The sequence below is a fragment of the Odocoileus virginianus genome, chromosome 15 (genome assembly GCF_023699985.2).
Source record: "Odocoileus virginianus isolate 20LAN1187 ecotype Illinois chromosome 15, Ovbor_1.2, whole genome shotgun sequence".
NCBI classification, from domain to species: domain Eukaryota; kingdom Metazoa; phylum Chordata; class Mammalia; order Artiodactyla; family Cervidae; genus Odocoileus; species Odocoileus virginianus.
In genome coordinates this window covers 44,459,345-44,481,646 of record NC_069688.1, presented here as the reverse complement: position 1 = coordinate 44,481,646, position 22,302 = coordinate 44,459,345, and the positions used below count along the sequence as shown (strand labels likewise).

General features: G+C 38.4%; 1 pseudogene; it reads right to left on the bottom strand.

The window, feature by feature from the left end:
• Positions 1 to 743: 743 nt before the first annotated feature.
• Positions 744 to 2,000, bottom strand: LOC110128697 (UPF0488 protein C8orf33 homolog pseudogene; annotated as a pseudogene).
• Between the last annotated feature and the right edge of the window lie 20,302 nt (positions 2,001 to 22,302).

Below are 22,302 nucleotides of genomic sequence, written 5' to 3'. Positions count from 1 at the left end.
GATCTGTTACGTAGTAGGCAATGGACTAAGTGCTGGAGCTACCAAGAGGGGCTCACAATCTAAAAGACAAGATAGACACCACACCCAGCAAATGTCTGTGAGGCTGTGCCGTGACAGGCAGCCTAGATTAGGAGTAGGCCTGGTTTTCCGGGGTAACATGATTATCAGGCCACCTGGAGCCAGCCAATCAACATGCACCTAGCAAACAAAAGGGAACCTATCAGGGGAAAGCTGAAAAAGCCCGCAAAGGTTTGGGCCAATAAGATTACTTTGCAAACAGGTAACCAATCCGCTTAAGCCAGCTACCAACTGCTTATGCACACCCTATAAATTTGGATAACAGCGTGGGCTCAGGGCTCTCTGACCCTGCACCACTGCGTTGGTTGCGGCAGGAGCCCTGACTCAAGTCAGCAATAATCTTCCCTTATTTTGAGTGTTGCATTGTCTTGGAAGCCTTCTCTCTTCCTGCTCGGGGATTTGGACACCGGGCATAACAATGTCAGTCAGCATTGTTAGAATTACTTCTAAAAATTACTGTAGACAGTTTAAGGAAACTCTGTGGGGCCTATGCAACAGCTCAACCAAACCTCAAAAGATTAGAGATTTAAAAAATTTGTCAAAATAAAGAAATGTAAATAATATTGGATGATGGGATAGACTGTGCTTTTATTTACTAATATCTCATTCTTTTGTGGGAAGTATTATGTTTTCTTAGTCTCTTATGTCAGTTTGGGGCACATGGCTTTGCTTTTTTTTTTTTTTTTTTTCACGTTTATAAGAAATAGTTTTATTACAGCAATGGGACTAAATGGTATGGAGCGCCATACCCCTTGAGGACATTCTTCCATAAGTGAGCACCAGTGTACAACTGTACAGCTTCCCCACTAACCCTTATTAACAACACCTACTTAGCCTGCTCCTGAGACTGTTGAGAGTCTTCTATAACAGGGGTCCCCAACCCCTGGGCCAGTACTGGTCTACGGCCTGTTAGGAACCAGGCCACACAGCAGGAGATGAAAAAGACAGTGAACAAGGGAAGATTCATCTGTATTTATATCCACTCCCCATTGCTTGCATTATGACCTGAGTTTCACCTCCCACCCTCTCTGTGGAAAAACTGTTTTTCATGAAATCTGTCCCTGGTGTCAAAAAGGTTGAGGACAGCTGTTTTACAACACACTGTGAACACTCACTTCAATCTACTGTAGAACCATCTAAAGGAACCTCCCTCTTCTGGCAGGAGGGACATCTCAGCTGAAAACCTGCAAATGGGGTCCTGGGCTTGTCAGCACCAAACATGCAGGTCTCCCATCTGCCCCCAGCATTCCTGGAAAAGTGCTGCACTCCAGAGAAACCCTGCTCCACTGCAGAGGCGGCCACTCTAGAATAGGGAAGAGGCTAAAAGAAATTAAACTTAAACTCTTCATCACGAGTATCCAAGGTGCCCGTAGACCTTCCTTCTGGACGAAGTCTGCAGACCCTTCGGCTCTTCTTTCTGGCCGCCTCACCTACAGGCTGCACCTGGGCTGAGTGGGCAGCAGTCCTGAGAGCCTGCAGGGCCTCGCGCCACTCGGCTTCTATCTGAGCCCTGTAGTCCCCAAACAAAGAGCGCATCAGCTGCCTCTTCCGGGGTAGGGGTGTTCTCTGGCTGCGCAGGGTTCGGATTGCCCCAAGAGCTTGTTCTTTCTGCTTAGGGGTGGGTCTCTGCATCTTCAGTCCCAGCTCCAGCTTTTCCACGCACCAGGCCAGTTCCCGAGCCAGCTGCTCAGCCTGGGCCTCTGCGCTTAGGGGGGCTTCCTCGGGGGCCTGCTTTTCTGGGGTCTTCCCGCCTCCATTGGCAACAGACGCTCCATCCCGGGTTTTCTTCTTTGGCTTCTTGGTCCTCGAGGCAGCGTCACGGCACGTAGGGCGCCCTGGGCCTGGGGCTGCTGCTGTCTCCCAAGCAGGATGTCCTGGAGCCGCCATGCGCTGCCGCCGGGACCGAGGAGGGCTGCGGTCCCACGGCGAATGCGCTCCCAGGGAAACGAGTCTGCCTTGCTTTATTTTTTATTTTTTTAAATATTTCTTTATTTGGCACTTGCGCTTAGTTGCCTCACGGCATGTGGGATCTTAGTTCTCCCACCAGGGATTGAACATGCATCCCCAGGAAGGCAGATTCTTAACTGAACCACCAGGAAAGCCTCCACGTGGCTTACTTTAGTCAATGAAATGTTCGTGTGTGTGTATGTGTGTGCTCATTCTTGTCCAACTCTTTGCAACCCCTTGGGTTATAGCCTGCCAGGCTTCTCTGTCCATGGAATATTCCAACCAAGAATATTGAAGTGGGTTGACATTTCCTACCATAAGGGATCTTTCCAACCCAGCGATGGAGCCCAAGTCTCTTGGATCTCCCGCATTGGCAGGCAGATTTTTTTTTTTTTTTTTTTTTTTTTACCACTGGGACACCTGGGAATCCAATGAAATGTTTACTTTTAGGTAAAAGCCTTAAAAGTCTCTCCAAGATTTGCCGTATTCTCTCTTTCCCTTTGTCTATAAATGAACAATTAGTAAATATTTCAGAGTTTGTAGGCAACACAGTTTCTGTGCATATTCTTTTTTTTTTTAACCTTAGCCATTTAAAAAAATTTTTAAGCATTTTTAGATCATTGGTCATAAAAAAAAAAAAAAAAAGCCCACAGATGGTAGGTCAGATTTGCCCACTATTTTGCCAACCTCTGTTCCAGATAATGGATGTAGAGTGAGAAGAGTGATGACAGGGAGCAGAGAACCCAGGTGACCCGTGGTGGACATGTGTTGTGATGATAAATAAAACTTTCTTACCAGCAGCCACTGAGACTTCAGCATTATTTGTTACTGTAGTATAACATACTCTACCCCGAGAGATAGCAAATGTTGAAACATTCCACCAGGGGAAATTTAGAGAGTAGGGTTTTTTTTTGTAAAATGTTATATTTGTAAAATGTTATCTTTGAGATAAATCTTCAAGGATGCATAAAATCTTGCCAAGGAAAGAAAAGAGCTAGGATTTTAAACAGAGAATACAGACTGGGCAAAGTTTTGCAATCTTGAATGTATGTGGATGAGAGTTGGGGGGACTGGAGAATGGCAGAAAAGCTCGAGAGGGCAGTTTGTGCTCAGTCACATCCAACTCTTGGTGACCCCATGAACGATAGCCCAGCAGGCTCCCCTAGTCCATGGGATTTCCCAGGCAAGAATACAGGAGTGGGTTGCCATTTTCTCCTCCAGGGGATCTTCCTGACCCAGGGATCAATCCTGTGTCTCTGGGGTTTCCTGCGGTGGCAGGTAGATTCTGTTACCACTGAACCACCTGGGAAGCCTGAGAGGGCAGCAGTGTTGCATTATTGTCCCGGATGGTAAGGAGATGTAGTTTACAGAACCCTACCTGCTTAGAAGAGTACTTACATTTATTACAAATGAATGTGATAGTTTTGTCCAATGATTGAGGAAAGCTGCAACAGAGAATAAGAAATGTTGCAGACTAGAAGGAAAAAGACACCCAAGTCCACTGTGTAGAAGCTAAATCTTCTGCAGAGTTCTTCAAGGCTTTTTATAATTTGAGCAGCACTTCCAAAAAAGTAAAAAAAAATAAAATAAAATAAAGATTTTAAAGAAGTTTTGAGGAGAGCTGAATCTCTTCAATATCTCAGTCCTCAAACAACCAAGGCTGGGGTGAGGATCACTTTAGTAGTGATTCACCTGAGCTTTAAGTGCAATAGTTCTGAAGATACACCTGTGTAGTTGCTAAGTCGTGTTTGACTCTTTTGCGACCCCGTGAACTGTAGCCCTCTAGTCTCCTTTTCCATGGGTTTATCCAGGCAAGAATACTGGAGTGGGTTGCCATGCCCTCCTCGAAGGGATCTTTCCAACCCAGGGATCAAACCTGTGTTTCCTGCATTGGCAGGCAAATTCTTTGCCACTGAGCCACCAGGGAAACCATTGTAAATCTACCATACTTAATTTTTAAAAATCTGTAGGGTGGCTGAATAGGTTTTATAAGTTCAATTGTGTACTTTTTACATGAGATTCATGTTAACTTTAAGGCCCCATATAGGATAAAATTGAGTGATTGGAAAAAAGAAATTCTATGCAAATGATACTTGCTTGACTAGTCTATTGTCAGGCAAAGAACACTTTAAGTGAAACCTCTCAAAGAAACAAAGGTTATTATATGATGATGAAGGGGAGATAGGTATTATCACTCCCAATTTACACATGAGGACACTAAGGCTTGGAGGATTAAGTAATGTTCCCAGTCCAAGGAATGACACAGCTAGGGAACTAAGCGTCTTGGGTTTTGCAAAAACTCTGGTGAAGTAGAAATCCATGTATATGACCTTAAAAAAATGACTTGGCACAGGAATTTTAGTCCTTTGGCCTAATTAGTAGAAAAAATCATTTTCCTAATATATATTTGTTACAAGTGTGATTTTCCAGGCTACATTTTAGAGTATGGAGGTGATGGTGATGGGAACAGAGCTAACAATGAACTTGATAGCCTTACTATCAATCAAAGAGCTCATAGTTTATAGAGCTTTATAGTTACACTAATGTAATTTTCATTTTAATTCCCCCACTCCATCCAACTTGTATTTTTAAAAATTAGGTAGATATTTATATATATGGATTTTCGATGACTCAAATTATTAACCTTTTTAACCTTGTAACTGGTTTATAAACCTATTAACATAAATGTCAGGATTCATTTGTCATCTTGCAGTAAGCTGTCACTAGTTGTTTTTCAACTAAAGTATAATATCTCTGCAGTGATTGATGTTAAGATTGGCGATATAAGTCTATATACACACCAGTTATTTTTACTACTAATAATGCATTTTCATTTACACATTTGTATGAGTTTGGGGGTAAATCTTAAGGAATTTTTACGAATTGAGAAGTTGACCCAGTAAACAGAAACGTGTGACCACGCCATTCGATAACATGTCATTTCAAATTGTTCAATCTGGAACTTCCCTGGTGGTCCAGTGGTTAAGACTCCATACTTCCAATGCAAAGGACTCAGGCGTGATTCTGGTCAGGGGACTAAAATCCCACAGGCTGCACAGCCAATAAAAGTAAATGAATTTTAAAATGAAAGAAATAAGCATGGAGTCATTATGGAATCTATGTTAATAAACAAACAAAAATTGTTCAACCTATGAAAAAGACAGGAGACGGAATAACAGGGAGACACTGAAAGAAGAGAGAGCTAGGAATTACGATGTGAAGACCCTTCCAAAGACCAGTTTTTTTTTTTTTTTTCCTCCCCTAATTTCAACTGGGAACTAATATGATAATTTCCAATAAATTTTTTAGCTGACAGGCTGTAAAATTTACTAGATATCTAAAATAGCTCAGCACAGAGCTGAATAAGGCAAATCCCAAAGCTCAAAATGTCTGGGAGGATGGAGTGTGGAGACAGTCATGTAAAAGGAAACATGAATTTCAACAGGGCGAGCACGAGGATATAGTACATCAAAAGACATGTGCATGCAGGGCAACATGGACAGGCTCCTGTAAAGACAGGGATTCAAGAAAGGGTCTTGACATAGGAGTAAGACACCTAAGTTGAGTCTTAAGGGATGTAGAAGAGACAGGCAGGTGAAGAGAAGTAGGCAGCTTGAGCATTGCAAACAAAGGAGTATCCTGCTTCCAAGTCCTTTTCTGGGGCCACCATTTTCTTATAAGCAAAACTGTTCAGAAGCCCCACATTTATACTGCAGTAGATGCATATGGTAAATATGTACTGCAGGGTGGTATATGGCATATACCACCGTGTAGTATAGTGTCCAGGCACTCTTTGGGCAAGAAGTAGAAGAACAAGAGGACCAACTTGTTGATGGAGAGGAGCTTTGACTTCTGCCCGCATTTACCTGAAAAATGGCTTCCAGGGAAAGTTTCAGTTGAAGATTTAGTCCTTGTGTTATGTTTATCAAACTGTCATAATTATCTTATATAACACATTGCTAGGTTGTTTGTGCTGTTTTGTTTTTGTTTTTCCCTCATGCATCCTTCTATAACCAAGAGAAAATCATGTTAAAAGATTTAGAAGTCACTCAAGTCTTCCCAAAGCTCCAATCTTATAGTATAACCTTTCCTCTGGGAGCAGGCAGTAAAGAATACCTTTCTCAGAATTACTTTGGGTTCATAAAGATGTGAATAAAGTCACTGGATATGGAGGACTTGGAAACGTACCCCTAGATCTTCTTCAAGGAAGAGTTTTTGCTCCAGCTATTGAGAGGGCCATGCAGTTGTGATGTCTTTTAGAGTTTGTTTCGGCCCCAAGGATATGCCATTCCCCTGACAACCCACGTCCAATTACCAACTGGAGAAGCATCCAAAAGTGAGCCATCATGGGCCACCATGGGGCAATTCTGACAGGCTGCATACAGGCCAATGCCCCTGTGGGCTCAGTGCCAGAGCTGAAGTGGTTTGCCATTCCCTTCTCCAGTGGACCACGTTTTGTCAGAACTCTCCACCATGACCCATTAGTCTTGGGTGGCCCTACACGACTCATTGTTTTATTGAGTTAGACAAGGTTGGGATCCCTGTGATCAGTTTGGTTAGTTTTCCTTCCTGATAGGAGGGACTGGCTGTGGGGAAAACTAGGTCTTGTTCTGGTGGGCAGACCATATTCAGAAAGTCTTTAATCCAATTTTCTGCTGATGGGTGGGGCTGTATTCCCTCCCTGTAGTTTCACCTGAGGCTAAACAATGGTAGGGGTAATGGCAGTAATGTTGACCTCCTTAAGAAGGACTTATACCAGCACCCTACACCTCCCAAGACTGCTGTAGTCAGTGACCCTGACCCCGAGGCAGGCCACTGTCAACCCATACCTCTGCCAGAGACTCCCGAACACTCATACAGGCAAGTCTGCCTCAGCCTCTTGTGGGGTCACTGCTCCTTTCTTCAGGTACTGGTGCATACAAGGTTTTGTTTGTGCCTCCAAGAGTCTCTGCTTCCTCAATTCTGTGTAAGTTCTGTAATCAAATCCTGAAACACAGTACTTGGGTGCAATCTCAAAAGCAACAGAATGATCTCGGTTTGTTTCCAAGGCATATCATTCAGTCTCACAGTAATCCAAGTCTATAACTCAACCACTAATGCCAAAGAAGCTGAAGTTGAACAGTTCTATGAAGGTCTACAAGATCTTCTAGAACAGAGAAAGATGTCCTTTTCATTGGAGACTGGAATGCAAAAGTTGGAAGTCAAGAGATACCTGGAGTAACAGGCAAATTTTACCTTGGAGTACAAAATGAAGCAGGGCAAAGGCTAACAGAGTTTTGCCAAGAGAACGCACTGGTCATAGCAAACATCCTCTTCCAAAAAGTCAAAAGACGACTCTACACATAGACATCACCAGATGTTCAATGCCAAAATCATATTGATTATGTTTGCAGCCAAAGATGGAGAAGCTCTATACAGTCAGCAAAAACAAGACCAGGAGCTGACTGTGGCTCAGATCATGAACTCCTTATTGCAAAGTTCAGACTTAAATTGAAAAAAGTAGGGAAAACCACTAGGCCATTCAGGTATGACCTAAATCAAATCCTTCATAACTATACAGTGAAAGTGACAAATAGATTCAAGGGACTAGATCTGATAAAGTGCCTGAAAGACTATGGCTGGAGGTTCATAACATTGTACAGGAGGCAGTGATCAAAACCATCTCCAAGAAAAAGAAATGCAAAAAGGCAAAATGATTGAGGTGCCTTACAAATAACTGAGAAATAAAGAGAAGCTAAAGGCAAAGGAGAAAAGGAAAGATATACCCACCTGAATACAGAGTTCCAAAGATGAGCAAAGGGAGATAAGAAAGCCTTCCTCACTGATCAATGCAAAGAAATAGAGGTAAGCAACAGAATGGGAAAGACTCTCTTCAAGAAAATTAGAGATACCAAGGGAACGTTTCATGCAAAGATGGGCACAATAAAGGACAGGAATGGTATGAACCTAACAGAAGCAGAAGATATTAAGAAGAGTGCCAAGAATACACAGAAGAACTATACAAAAAAGATCCTAATGACCCAGATAGTTACAGTGGTGTGATCACTCACCTAGAGCCAGACATTCTGGAGTCAGAAGTCAAGTGGGCTTTAGGAAGCATCACCACTAACAAAATTAGTGGAGGTGATGAAATTCCAGCTAAGCTATTTCAAATCCTAAAAGATGATTCTGTTAAAGTGCTCTACTAAATATGCCAGCACTGGAAGAATCTGGAAAACTCAGCAGTGACCACAGGACTGGAAAAGTTCAGTTTTTATTCCAATCCCAAAGAAGGACAATGTCAAAGAATGGTCAAACTAGCACACAATTGCACTCATTTCACATACTAATGTTCCAAATCCTTCAAGCTAGGCTTCAACAGTATGTGCACTGAGATATTCCAGATGTACAGATGGATTTATAAAAGGCAGAGGAATCAGAGATCAAATTGCCAACATCTGTGGATCATTGAAAAAGCAAGAGAATTCCAGAAATACATCTACTTCTGCTTCATTGACTATGCTAAACCATTGACTGCATGGATCACAGCAAACTGGACAATTCTGAAAGAGATAAGAATACCAGACAATCTTACTTGCCTCTTGCAAAACCTGTATGCTTGTCAAGAAGCACCAGTTAGAACAGAGCATGAAACAACAAATTGGTTCCAAATTTGAGAGGAGTATGTCAAGGCTGTATATTGTCTCCCTGCTTATTTAACTTATATGCAGAGGGCATCAAGCCAAATGCCAGGCTGGATGAAGCAGAACCTGGAATCAAGGTTGCTAGGAGGAATATCAGTAGTCTCAAATATGAAGATGACAACACCCTTACGGCAGAAAATGAAGAGGAACTAAAGAGCCTCTTGAGGAAGGTGAAAGAGGAGAGTGAAAACCTGGCTTAAAACTCAACATTCAAAAAATGAAGATCATGTCATCCAAATCATTTCATGACAAATAGATGAGAAAACAATGGAAACAGTGACAGACTTTTATTTTCCTGGGCTCCAAAATCACTGCAGATGGTGACTGCAGCTGTAAAATTGGAAGACACTTGCTCCTTGAAGGAAAAGCTATGATAAACCTAGACAGCATATTAGAAAGCAGAGACAAATGTCCGTATAGTCAAAGCTATGTTGTTTCCAGTAGTCATGTACAGATGTGAGGGCTGGACAATACAAAAGGCTGAGTGCCGAAAAATTGATGCTTTCAAACTATGGTGCTGAAGAAGACTCTTGAGAATCCCTTAGATGGCAAGGAGATCAGTCAATCTTAAAGGAAATCAACCCTGAATATTCATTGGAAGGACTGATGCTAAAGTTGAAGCTCCAATACTTTGGCCACCTGATGCGAAGAGTTGACTCATTGGAAAAGACCCTGATGCTTGGAGAGGTTGAAGGCAGCAGGAAAAGGGGACAAGATGGTTGGATGGCATCACCAGCTCAATGGACATGAGTTTGAACAAACTCCAAGAAATGGTTAAGGACAGGTAAGCCTGACATGTTGTGGTCCATGGGTTTGCAAATAGTCATATATGACTGAGTGACTGAAAAACAAGAAAATACTCTGGGCTTCCCAGGTGGCGCTAGGGGTAAAGAACCCACCTGCCAATGCAGGAGATATAAGTGACATGTTTCAATCCCTGGGTTGAGGAGATCCCCTGGAGAAGGGCATGGTGGCAACCCACTCCAGTATTCTTCCCTGGAGAACCCCATGGACAGAGGAGCCTGGCAGGCTGCAGTTCATAAGATTGCAAAGAGTCAGATATGACTGACGTGACTTAGCACACATGCAGAAAATACACTTGACAATTTTTTTTTGTTTTAAATGTGATTAGATGCTTTCCCCAGAGATCAGAAGCCAAACTGAGAGACTCATTCACAGGATATCTCCTCTGCCTTCTTGGAAATAAAACATGTTCACAAGATGAAATGGTTTCTCTTGCTCCTAAACTGCTTAATCTGCAAGTTGGAAGGCTCAAAATTTCCTAAAGGACTCTAAAGACAGAAAAATTCCAGTTTTGTCCTCAGGGTCATTGGTCTTATGCAGTAGCCATTCTATTATTGTGACACTAATGCCCTTGTCCAGGAGAAATATTTTTCAAGTCAGATATGCCATATATTGAGTAATAAAGTTCTCTTATTTTAAATTTTTATTTAGTGTAACATGACATTGGATTTCTATGTATGTATAATACAGAGATCTGAGATTAAAGGAGACTAAAGGAAGTAAATCTCAAGACTGGTACATCCTTTTGAAAATAATTAAGCATCTCTGCATCATGTGGACCCTAATAGATGGCAATCTGTCTTATTTGAGAAATATATATACATTCCCTATCCACTTCACTGAGAATTCAAGGTCACTTTTTATAAAGACTTCCAATAAATAGAAATCATTTGAATCATGAAATATCATAAACATTTGAAATACAAAAATAAAGGGCAGTAAAGTTCATGAACTTCAGTACATCTATTACAGCTGAATAAAAAATTAGACATTCAGCCTCTTCATTCAGCAAAAACAGAGGAGGTTAGAAAGAGTCAATTATGGATTTAACCTTCTTCACATAGAAAAAAAGTCTTTAAAAAATTTTTTAGGGAAGGCAGTGTTTTCAGATATGAGGTCCTGAAAACAATTTCTCATGAGGGGTTTCATATTCTCTGTCATTCCTGGCTGTGTGACTTGAACAATGTGTGTAACATGCCATGCTTTTGTTTCTTCATCTGAAAATGGAGGTAATTGTAATAAACTCATAGGTTTATGAAGGTTAATGAGTTAATATGGGTGAAATGGATAGAACATTGCCTGACTCTCCATAATTGCTATATCAATATAGGAAATACCTAAATAACTAATGGACATATTCAATAATATTCCCACAAAAAATGCAACAGTAGGTATCCTAGGAATATCATGTGTAGAGTCCCTCCATAGATGCTTAGACCACAAGTAGTATCCCAGAAAGTCTTAACTGCACAGGACTAAAAATAGCACTCCACGTACATAGCTTTTTGAAATAAAACATAGCCTTTCTATCACATTAGCCTTTAAAACATGCTCCATGGCATCCCATCATGATATAAAGTCTGCCCTTGAATCAAATCAGTTTCCTGAATGTGGATTTGTCTTAGAAACAAATCTTTCAGGACAAATAAATTATGTTGTATAAATCCACTACCATCTTGAAGGAAGGAAGGGATAAAGGAGTGAGGAAATGAAGGGGGGGAATAAGTTAAAAATCAGAATATTAGAATATGTTGTTGATTGCTTATATACATATTAAATGTTTAATCAGATATTTTGTTTTACAATCTTGTGTTGATTTCTGCCATACAATAATGTGAATCAGCTATAAGTATACATTTATCCCTCTGTTTTAAACCTCCCTCCCCAACAAATCTCACCCCTCTAGTTTGTTACAGAGCATGGGGTTGAGCTCCCTATGTTATACAGCAACTTCCTACTAGCCATATATTTTACATATGGTAATTCATGTATTTCATTGCTACTCTCTCAATTCGTCCCTGTCTGCATCTCTGTTCCTGCCCTGCAAATAAATTCTTCAGTATGATTTTTCCAGATGCCGTATATATGTGTTATTATATGATATTTATTTTTCTCTGACTTTACTCTGTATAACAGGCTCTAGGTTCATCCACCTCACTAAGACTGACTCAAATTCATTACTTTCATGGCTGAGTAATATTCCATTTATGTAAGTACCCCAACTTCATCCATTCATCTGTCGCCGGGATCTAGGTTGCTTCCATGTCCTAGCTATTTTAAATAGTGCTACAATGAACATTGGGATACATGTAACTTTTTCAGTTATGGTTTTCTCAGCATATATGCTCAGTAGTGGGATGGCTGGGTCAAATGTTAGTTTTATTCCTAGTTTTTGTTTTTGTTTTAAGAAATCTCCATATTGTTCTCCATAGTGGTTGTATCAATTTACATTCCCACCAACTGTGCAAGAGGATTCCTTTTTCTTCACATCCTCTCCAGAATTTATTGTTTGTAGGTTTTTTGATGGTGGTCATTATATATTTAAAAAATTTTTATCAGAGTACAGATGATTTACAATGTTGTGTTAGTTTCAAGAGTACCCAGCAAAGTGAATCAGTTTTACATATATACACTTTTTTTTTTAAAAGATTCTTTTCCTATATAGGCCATTACAGAGTACTGACCAGAGTTCCAGATTTTTTATATAATATTAATTTCTCCCTTCTTACTAGCCAAACTTGGGAAGATTAATAGATCCAAATTCACTTAAAACCTTTATTAGTCGACTTTAGTAATACCATTCACCTCACCATTCATTGATTAAAGATTGAGTATAAACATGGCTCTGGCTTAAGAAATGTGAGGCAAAGTCTATGGTGGGATTTTTAGAAAAAGGGTCCTCACTCTTAAGGAGATACCAGAAAAATTCTCTCTCTTCACCCTCTTGCATCTTCTTGTCTGCATTTGACATATAGGACTGCTACACTCACCCTTCAGTAATGAGGGAAGCCAGTTTGTGGACAGAACCTGGAGACCAGGTATATTCCATTAATAATAAAAAGATGGAAAGAACCTGGGCTTCTGGGGACATTGTTAAGTCATTAAATGAACCATCCTGAAGTCACCCTAACTCTGAATTTGTTATATGAAATAACCATTTCACTGTATAATCCTAATGAGATGAATTTTCCATTACTTTCAGATCAGATCTTCCCACATTTAACCAATGGTCCAGACCTTTTAAAAAAATGAGAACTTGGTGATCCCTTGACAATGTATTCATCTGTTAATCCTCTTCCAGGATCAATTTTTTGAGAAAAGTGTTGAAAGATATCCAAAATAGCACAATTAGCATGAACTTGAGATATTAGAATTATTTGAAAAAATACTAAAATAAGATTGTTTCCACTGATTATAGAGATAAAAAGAAAGAGGATTCATTTTTTAAAAAAAATGTTTTAAAAAATTTCAAGGCATTCTAAGAAAGAACCAAAGCCCCTCATGTCAGAGAGAAATTAAAATATAGACATTTTTAGGTGCTGAGAGTTCAGACCTCTCACAGATTCTCATGGAAAGAATAAAGATGTAGATGGAAAAAGAAAACAATAAATGATGTAAGTGATCTCAGTAAGATGAGATTTATACCAGAAAGGAAGAACTGGCATATGAAAAAGCAAAAGTAATTGAAGAAATGGGTAAATGTGTGATGAATCTAATAACATTTACACAGAGTCCGTGGAAGAAACTGACATTTAGGCTTTGTTTGCCTCAGACCTGTCAGGGATGACTTGTTAGAGATTAGCCAAAATCTCAAATAAAGTGACTTAATTTTGTACAGTGGTAAGAGAGATGGTCATATGCTCTCTATCTTAAGTGGATATTCATAGTATATATACAAAGAGATACCTGTACCTGTCTTTACACAGAGTTGAAGAAATTATTTGTAGGTTGAATATGGTATATTCCTCCAATACATATGTTTCATGACTTATAGGACAATAATTAACATCTGCAAGGCCTGTCATAAACATTTTTTTAAATTTTGTGAGCTTCACAAACATCATGGTTAAAATTACATTCCTGAAATGACGAAAGGATATTTCATATTTAAACTTTAAAATACCATGGAAAGTCTTTCATTCCTTCTTCTCAGACATACCCAATAACTATGATAAAGCTAATCAGATCACGTAGTTTTAAACTTAACACAACCCATGCTCCAACTGGCTAATCTCTAATGGTATTCTTTGTGTATAGAACTCATATGGTCACTGGAGTGAAAATTTTAACCTTCTCTTTCTTATCTCCCTAATTCCGACATGCACTTGAGTACTGTCAACAAGATAATTCATGTGTCAAGGTTTCTCATAAAATTCTAAATTACATTTCTAAATTTACATAACTTGCATTTAAAGTTATAACTTCTGATTTTCATAAGGCTCAGGCACTTTCTGGGAGAAAACTCAAACTGTGTCCATTTTTTAAGTTTCATCTGCCTTTAAGCTCATAAAGTGAAGGGAGACTTCAGCAGAAGCTTATGACTGTGTTTTTAACTTTTCTCCTATAAATTTTATGCATTTGTTGCTGAAATAAAGCCCCCTTTCTTCTTGCCATATATTTCCTGTTAATTTCTATAATAAACCTTTTGATTTTTGTATATTTAGTTCATAGCTAGTCTTACTAAATGTTTTTATTCCTAATACCATTTCAAGGAATTCTTTTGGATTTTCAAAATAGTCAGTTTTCAGAAAACAACAATTTTTTATTCTTGCTTATTCTTTTATAGTATGCACAGCACTGATTCCAAAATCTTAACTTTGGAGAAGTAGTGTACAGGTCACTGTTTATCACCAATAGCCATGGGTTCAAAAGGTCTTTAGTTCCCCAGCTGTATCATTAGCTAGATTGGGAACAAGACTTAATCCTCCAAGCTTAGTTTCCTCATGTGTAAATTAAGGGTGATAATATCTACCTCCCCTTTTCATTATACAATAACCTTTGTTTTTTGAGAGATTTGACTTAAAGTCTTCTTTGCCTGACAATAGACTAGTCAGGCAAGTATCATTTGCATAGAATACCTTTTCTCCAAACACTTAATTTTACGCTATTTGTGTGTGCTAAGTCGCTTTCAGCCGTGTCTGATTCTGTGGGACTATGGACTGGAGCCTGTCAGGCTCCTCTGTCCATAGGATTCTCCGGACAAGAACACTGGAGTGGGTTGCCATGCCCTCCTCTAGGGATCTTCCGGACCCAGGGATCAAACATGCATCTCTTATGTCCCCTGAATTGTCAGAAGGGTTCTTTACCTCTAGTGCCATCCAGGAAGCTTAATTTTATCCTATATATGGCCTTAAATTTAACACAAATCTTATGTAAGGAGTATATAATTGAACTTAAAATCCATTCAATCCCCTATAGAATTTTTAAATTAAAGTATAGTAGATTTATAATCATTTTCCTGGTGACTCAACGGTAAAGAATCCACCTGCCAATGCAGGAGACACAGGTTTGATCCCTAGATAGGGAAGATCCCCTGGAGAAGGAAGTGGCAACCCACCCCAGGATTCTTGCCTGGATAATCCCATGGACAGAGGAGCTGGTGGGTGACAGTCTATGGTGTTGCAAAAAGTCAAGCACGATTTAGTGACTAAGCAACAACAACAATAATTACCTCAGAGTTATCAGGAACAAATTACGTTACATTTAAATAAAAATTTAAGACGGTGTCTGACACACAGTAGGTACTCAAAACTACTAGCTAGCATTATTTTTACATAGGTATAGCATTCTTAATAATGTTATATATTAATTTTGATAGAATTCTTGTCTTATTTACTACTGATTCTAATGATGTGCATTTTCCTATTATTTATGATATTGACTAATTTGTGGGGGTGGGGGAGCGGATAATCTCAAGAAGCTGTTGGAAGAACTGAAGAATAAGGGCATTTGTGGAGGGCCAATGATTGGAGTTACCAATGTGGTTCTGTAATTTTTCTCCATTATTATGTATCAGGTGAGGAGGTAGAGGTTATTTATACCTTTAAATTTATTGTTTGCAAGATGGAAAAGAATCTTATCTGGATGGAATTTAATATAAATGTATCCAAGTTTCAGTGAAGAAAATAGAAACATGATAGATATTTTAAAGCAAACTATATTGAGATAGAATTTACATATAATAACATTGCTGCCTTTAAGATTATGGTGTGATGAAGCCTGGGAAATATGTATACTATATAGTCATAATTACAACAAAAATATGGAATGGTGCTATCCATTATGGTAGCCACTAACCACAATGGCTATTGAGCATTTGAAATATGACTAGTCTTAATTGAGATGCATTTTAAATTTAAAATACATACCAGATTTCAACATGGTATGCAGAATGTGAAATACTTTATTAACAATTCTATATTAATTACATGTTGACGTTCTATTTTAGATTGTTGTTGTCACTAAGTCACATCTGACTCTTTGTGACTTCATGGACTGCAGCATGCCAGGTTTTCCTGGCCTTCAACATCTCCCGGAGTTTGCTCAAACTCATGTCCATTGAGTCTATGATGTCGGCCAACCATCTCATCCTCTGTTGCCCCCTTCTCCTTTTGCCCTCAACCTTTTCTAGCATCAGGTCTTTTCCAATAAGTCCATTCTTTGTATCAGGTAGCCCAAGTATTAGAGCTTCAGAATCACTACTTCCAATGAATATTCAGGGTTGATTTCCTTTAGGATTGACTAGTTTGATCTCCTTGCTGTCCAAGGGACTTTCAAGAGTCTTCTTCAGTACCACAGTTTGAAAGCATCATTTCTTTGGTGCATAGCCTTCTTTATGGCCCAACTCAGACATCTGTACATGACTGTTGGAAAAATGATAACTTTAACTATATAGGCCTTTGTGGGCAAAGTGATGTCTCTGCTTTTTAATATGCTATTTAGGTTTGTCATAGCTTTTCTTCCAAGGAGCAAGCGTCTTTTAATTTCATGGCTGCTTTACCATCTGCAGTGATTTTGGAGCCCCTATATAGTCTAGATACAAATCCTTAGTTAGGTATCTATCTATCTATCTATCTACATATATATGGTCAAATTTTTCTCTTAGTTTGGTTTTTAATTTTTTAAGCAATGTTTTAGAAAAGTGGAAATTTTAAATTTTGATAAAGTATAATTTATCATATTCTTTTATGAAATATGCTTTTTTTTCTTACTGAAAGTTCTATGCCTACTCTAAGTCATGAAGATTGTCTCCTATACCATTTTCAAGAATTTTTATAGTTTGAACTTTTATGTTTAAAATTCATTTTGAGTTAATTCATTTGTGTATGATATGAGTGCTTGCTATGTCCCCAAAATTCCTGAGTGTTTTTCTGAGATAATCTCAAAGAGGCATACACTATCTTAGTCACTTGTACTGGGAGCCTTGCCTTGAGCTTTTATTCAGTAACAAAGATGGCTTAAATAGATGAGAAGTGACCTTCAAAAGGGTAAGGGTTGAATGTACAGATTCAGCATAGGGTAGACATCAGAGAGATGACTGGATTTGGGAGAACTATAGCAAGACAGCTTCTTACCAGCCCACAGAGGGGATTTGTGACTTTTGCATGTTCACTGAACTGAAAAGTTGCATGTGGTGCCTAAAACAAAATTCACCCAATGAAGAACTTACCAGCTCCATTCCAGGCCCCAACTCCTCTAGATCTTACTGAAAAATATGTATTACAAGGCTATGTAAGGGTAACTGATGAGAAATTGATAGGCACTGCCAACCCCTGAGGTTACCCTAAGACACTCTTCATGCTTCTTCTACAGGCGATTGAACTCATTAGCAACAAAAGTTATTTAACTTCTTTTTTACAGACATATTAGTATCTGAGCAGAGAATGCCATGGTTTGTTGTTGTTGTTTTTAAATCAATGAAAAAACTCCATTTGGGAGATTATGGCCAAGAGGATGACTTTGGAGGTTGTGACTAAATAACTAAGAGTTTGATTGGATACTATTTAAAGATGTTTAGGTTTGCAGAAGCCTAAAGAGATGAAAGAAAAAAAGATTCCATCAAACTAAAAGGTCTTCAGAACTAGATGGAAAAGTCATTTCCATATCTTAACAACCAGAGAAATGCTCCATCCTACAAAGTGATGTGGGAATAGCAACCTGATGGCTCCTGTTAGATCACTCGGTCTTTTTTTCTTTCTTTCTGTTTTATTACATATTATATTTAAGTCTAGTTAAATTTACTTTTTCCCAGTTTTATTGAGATAATAATTATACAGTGATATATAACACAGTATGTAGTGACGTATAACGCCATACAAGTTTAGAGGATCAAGCATAATGGTTTGACCTATATATAGGCAGAAACCAACATAGTCCTTTGGAGACCACTCTATCTTGAACTTATGTTTTCACTGATGTAGTGTTTAGTGAATCCCCTAGGAGTCTGTCAGTTTTTTAGCCAAAATATCTTATCCTTAAAAGTACAGCTTCAAATGTTTTGCTAAGGCAACACAAAATTACATGGGATAATATACTCCTAACTTGTGTTAGGAGTATAAAATAGTTTCTTTGGTAGGTGAGTACCTTTTAAACCTAGGAAAATTTAGAATTAAATGTACAAATGTTTGAAAGAAGAGAATCTGATGATCTTTATTAAGTGGCTTAGGTATATTTATGATTTTATATGGAAGTAATATTTCAGTTATTTTGGCATATTAGAAAAATAAGTTAGCTATATATTCAAATTAATTCATACTTGTGATTTATGTAGGGTTCAGAATCACTTAAGACAAGCCTGGATTCATCATATATGTTCAAATTATTAGATACATAAGTTATTTTAGTACTTGGGAATAGTGTGTTTATTATTTCAGACAACCCAAGTACTTAGAAGGAAAGTAAAAATTTAATGAAATTTTAAATGAAACCAAATATTTTCCAAAGGCAATTAGGTGGTTGGTAAAATTTACTAGAATTTTAAATAGAATTATATGAAATGTAACTCAAACAAAAGCCTCTTAAAACTGAAGATAGGTTCTTGCATTTGTAACTTTAATGGAATAAGAACTTTTAAAACAAAGAAAAACCACAAATTGACTTTTATGCACACAGAAATATCCTAGAAGTCACCCCAAAACTCTTTATGTAATGTATAAGCTGCACAAGTAACCAGTTTTTTTTTTAAATAAAAATAAAAAAGATTTTTGTTTTACCTTGTACTATACCTATTTAATACCTATTTAATATCTATCTATATTAAACTTTAAGGCATGTGGTCAGTTTTCTAAATCCCTCTGTGTATGGGCAGTGCTTGGTCTTTACTTGGAAGGTTTCAGATGGTGGTTATAAGCCTCCAGTACAAAAAGCAGAGGAAAAACCACCAGTGGATTGGCATGACTGATGGGAGAATGCCTCCAGCTACCTACAACATATAATACAGGTTGAACATAAAGCCTCGTGTACATTTCTCCCCTAAAACAGATGCACATTCAGCCTCAAATGTAGATTACAGTATGTGGTTCTGAAGTGCTGCCAAACTGTTGGACCAAAAGTGAGAGAACTCAATAAATAACTATTCAGAGAGATTTTTTCCTCCAAAGGGTATTTAAGGAACCAATACTGTATAAGAACATGTTACAGGCTTCACAGTTGCATTTAACAAACACTCGCTGGGTGCACTTACATGACAAGTACTAGAAATGCAGAGACGAGGAGGACACGAACGGTTCCCCTCCCACCAACCTTTTAGTCTAGACATAAGGTAAACTACTAGAGAAGCATTTATAGGACAGTGTTCTGGGAGCATCCATAGAAGTGAAGGAGCTCATTGTATGGATCCCTAATCTAGTCTGAAAGGATGCAGAAAAAATATCAACGACCTTAAACTTGAACAGCAACTAAGAGTTGTATTTGTTTCTTTGATAAAGGAAAGATTATAAGTATGACTTGGTGAATTTCAGGGTTGCTTTGGATACTGAAGAGCAAAAGGAAAATAAGCCTGAAATAAAGTTCTCCATTTGGTAGAAATGGAAATAAATATGTCTGTATTATTTGACTCCAAATTTAGATTTCCAGGGGAAGGAAAGTGAGTTGTAACATCCCTTGCATTATAAGTGAAGAGTACAAATGTTTGGGAGGATAGGACATGGATGGAGAGAGCCAGAGCATCTAACCCATGTCCCAGTACTCCAGAAACTTGGAGGCTTGTTGTTAGGGGATGATCCAAATTAGAAAATTGGCACAATGTGGAACTTCTTTCTGATGATACAATATGCTCTGGTGGAAATGCTACAAAGCATCACAGCCATGTCAGAGCCTGATAAAACTGATCAGTTTTTTTTGGCACAGAACTATGACATATCAAGACATACAAATCAAAGGGCTAAATTTACCATTTCCTAGGCTCCTTGAATCTAAAAACCTGAAGAACTAATACACAACATCCCAAAGACAGGAACATTGCTAAGAGCTAAATCATGCATGCTTCAAAGTTTCCATATGGGCTTCATTCAATTTGTTGTTTAACTTTATTTTTTTAATTTAAAATTAAAATTTAAAAATTTTCTTATATATGGTGAATAATCAATATTCTAAGGCCTTTTTTAAAAAGAGATATTTCTATGTCAATGTTGTGACCAGCATTTCTGCTTAGAGAAATGAGAGATGATTTATAATAGTCATAAAATTTGACATAGTTTATGATGCCTTAGTCAATGCTTCATTAAAGAAGCATATTTTCCAAATTGTTTTGTAAAATTCTTATCAGTTATTGAATGTCTACATGCTTATCCCAGCACTTGGTATATATGAGATGCTCAATTAAAGTTTGTTTGATTGCATTAATTATATTGTGTGACTGCATTGCATTGCTTTGCATTTAATTGTGTTGGATTACATTGAGTTGAATTTGGAAAGAGTTTGGTTGACCTGAATTGCAGGGAATTGAGTTAAACTGATTTGAGTTGTATTGAAATGAACTGAATGAAATTGGCTAGTCTGAGAATGACAATCCTTGTTCCATATGCTAAAGGACCTTATAATTTTGTTTCATCCCTTTATCCCCAGAAGTTAGTTCATTTCTCAGTACAAAGCACATACTTAGTAAAATTTTCAGTAATTATTAAAAGATAGCCTTTATTCTAATAGCACCTATACATTCAATATTATTTTTAATCATAATACTCTGTAGGCACTGTGCTACATAATAGGGATAGAGTGATGAATAAGAAAGAGGCTGTCCACAAAGAGATTACAGTTTACTTCTGGGCAACAAACAAGTAAATAAGCACTAAAATATAGTATGAAACAGTATCAAGTGTTTAGTAACTATTGGTGAGCCATGAGCCATTCATATGAGGTTTCCCTCATAGCTCAGTGGGTAAAGAATCCACCTGCAATGCAGGAGACCCTGGTTCGATTCCTGGGTCAGGAAGATCCTCTGCAGAAGGAATAGGCTACCCAATCCAGTATTCTGGCCTGGAGAATTCCATGGACTGTATAGTCCATGGGGTCGCAAAGAGTCAGACATGACTGAGCAACTTTCACTTCAGTTCACTTCACTTCTTCATTAGATCAGTACATCTTGAAATCCATACTGCAGTGGCCATCCCAAGTAATAGGAATAAATACCAGTCTTATGCCAGGACCACCAAATATGGTTGTGTCCTATGCAAAAGTCACCGACCTGAAAGGAAGTAATTAGTAATCCTGTATTCTGGTAACCCAGATGTCTGCCTCTGTGATCTATCTTCTGAAAATTCCCAGAAAAAATTTCCAATTCAGTTACATTATCACAACTGTCAGGGGATCAAACCATGAAGAGTATTGATTGAAATATTATTGTTAAGTGATGGAACAACCTGATCATATTTTCTTTTTGAAATTCATGTGAAAAATACTTGGGAGGCTGGGAGACCATCCATGAGGACACTTCAGCAATCTTATCTAAAGGCATGATACTGGGTGTTTGATTCAGGGCATTTTTCCCTCCCATCTCTTTGGTTGCTAATTTCCATGGTTTTGCTGGATCTTCTTCCCACAGCTCACCTTCCAAATGCTGGAATTCCTTAAGGATCCATCTGAGATCTTCTTGTATCTCTACACTTACTCCTAAACAGTCTCCTTCATTCCCCTGGTTTTAAACACCATCTGATGATATTCACATCTCTGATTCTAACCTCATCCCTATGCTCCATTCCCATTTTCCCAGCTGCCAGCATGTCTTCATGTCTCCCAAGGAACTCAAAATAAAATGTCTCAAATTGAAGTCTCGATTTATTTTCTCCTTGCAGTCCCTCCCTTCCTGTGTGCATGGTTGTGAGCAGAACTTACACCATCATGGACACATTCAGTTCCTCCTGTCCTTCCACTGACCATATCTAGGGCTGTACTGTGTAGTAAATCTCTTCTCTGTCATCAAGGGCTCTGTAGCTAACAGATATTATATGGTGACCATAGGACCATGTGGCCTCTATGCTCTAGTAGTCTTCAAACAGTGATGAAGACCTTTGCTGACATATTCCCAACAGTTTTTGTTGTTCAGTCACTACGTTATGTCTGACTCTTTGTGAGCCCATGGACTGCAGCACACCAGGCTCTTCTGTCCTCCTCTATCTCCTGGAGTTCACTCAAATTCATGTCCAATGCATCGGTGATGCCATCTAACTATCTCATGCTCTGATGCCCCCTTCTTCTTTTGCCTTCAATCTTTCCCAGCATCAAGGTCTTTTTCAATGAGTTGGCTCTTCGCATCAGGTGTTCAAAGTATTGGAGATTCAGCTTCAGCAATAGT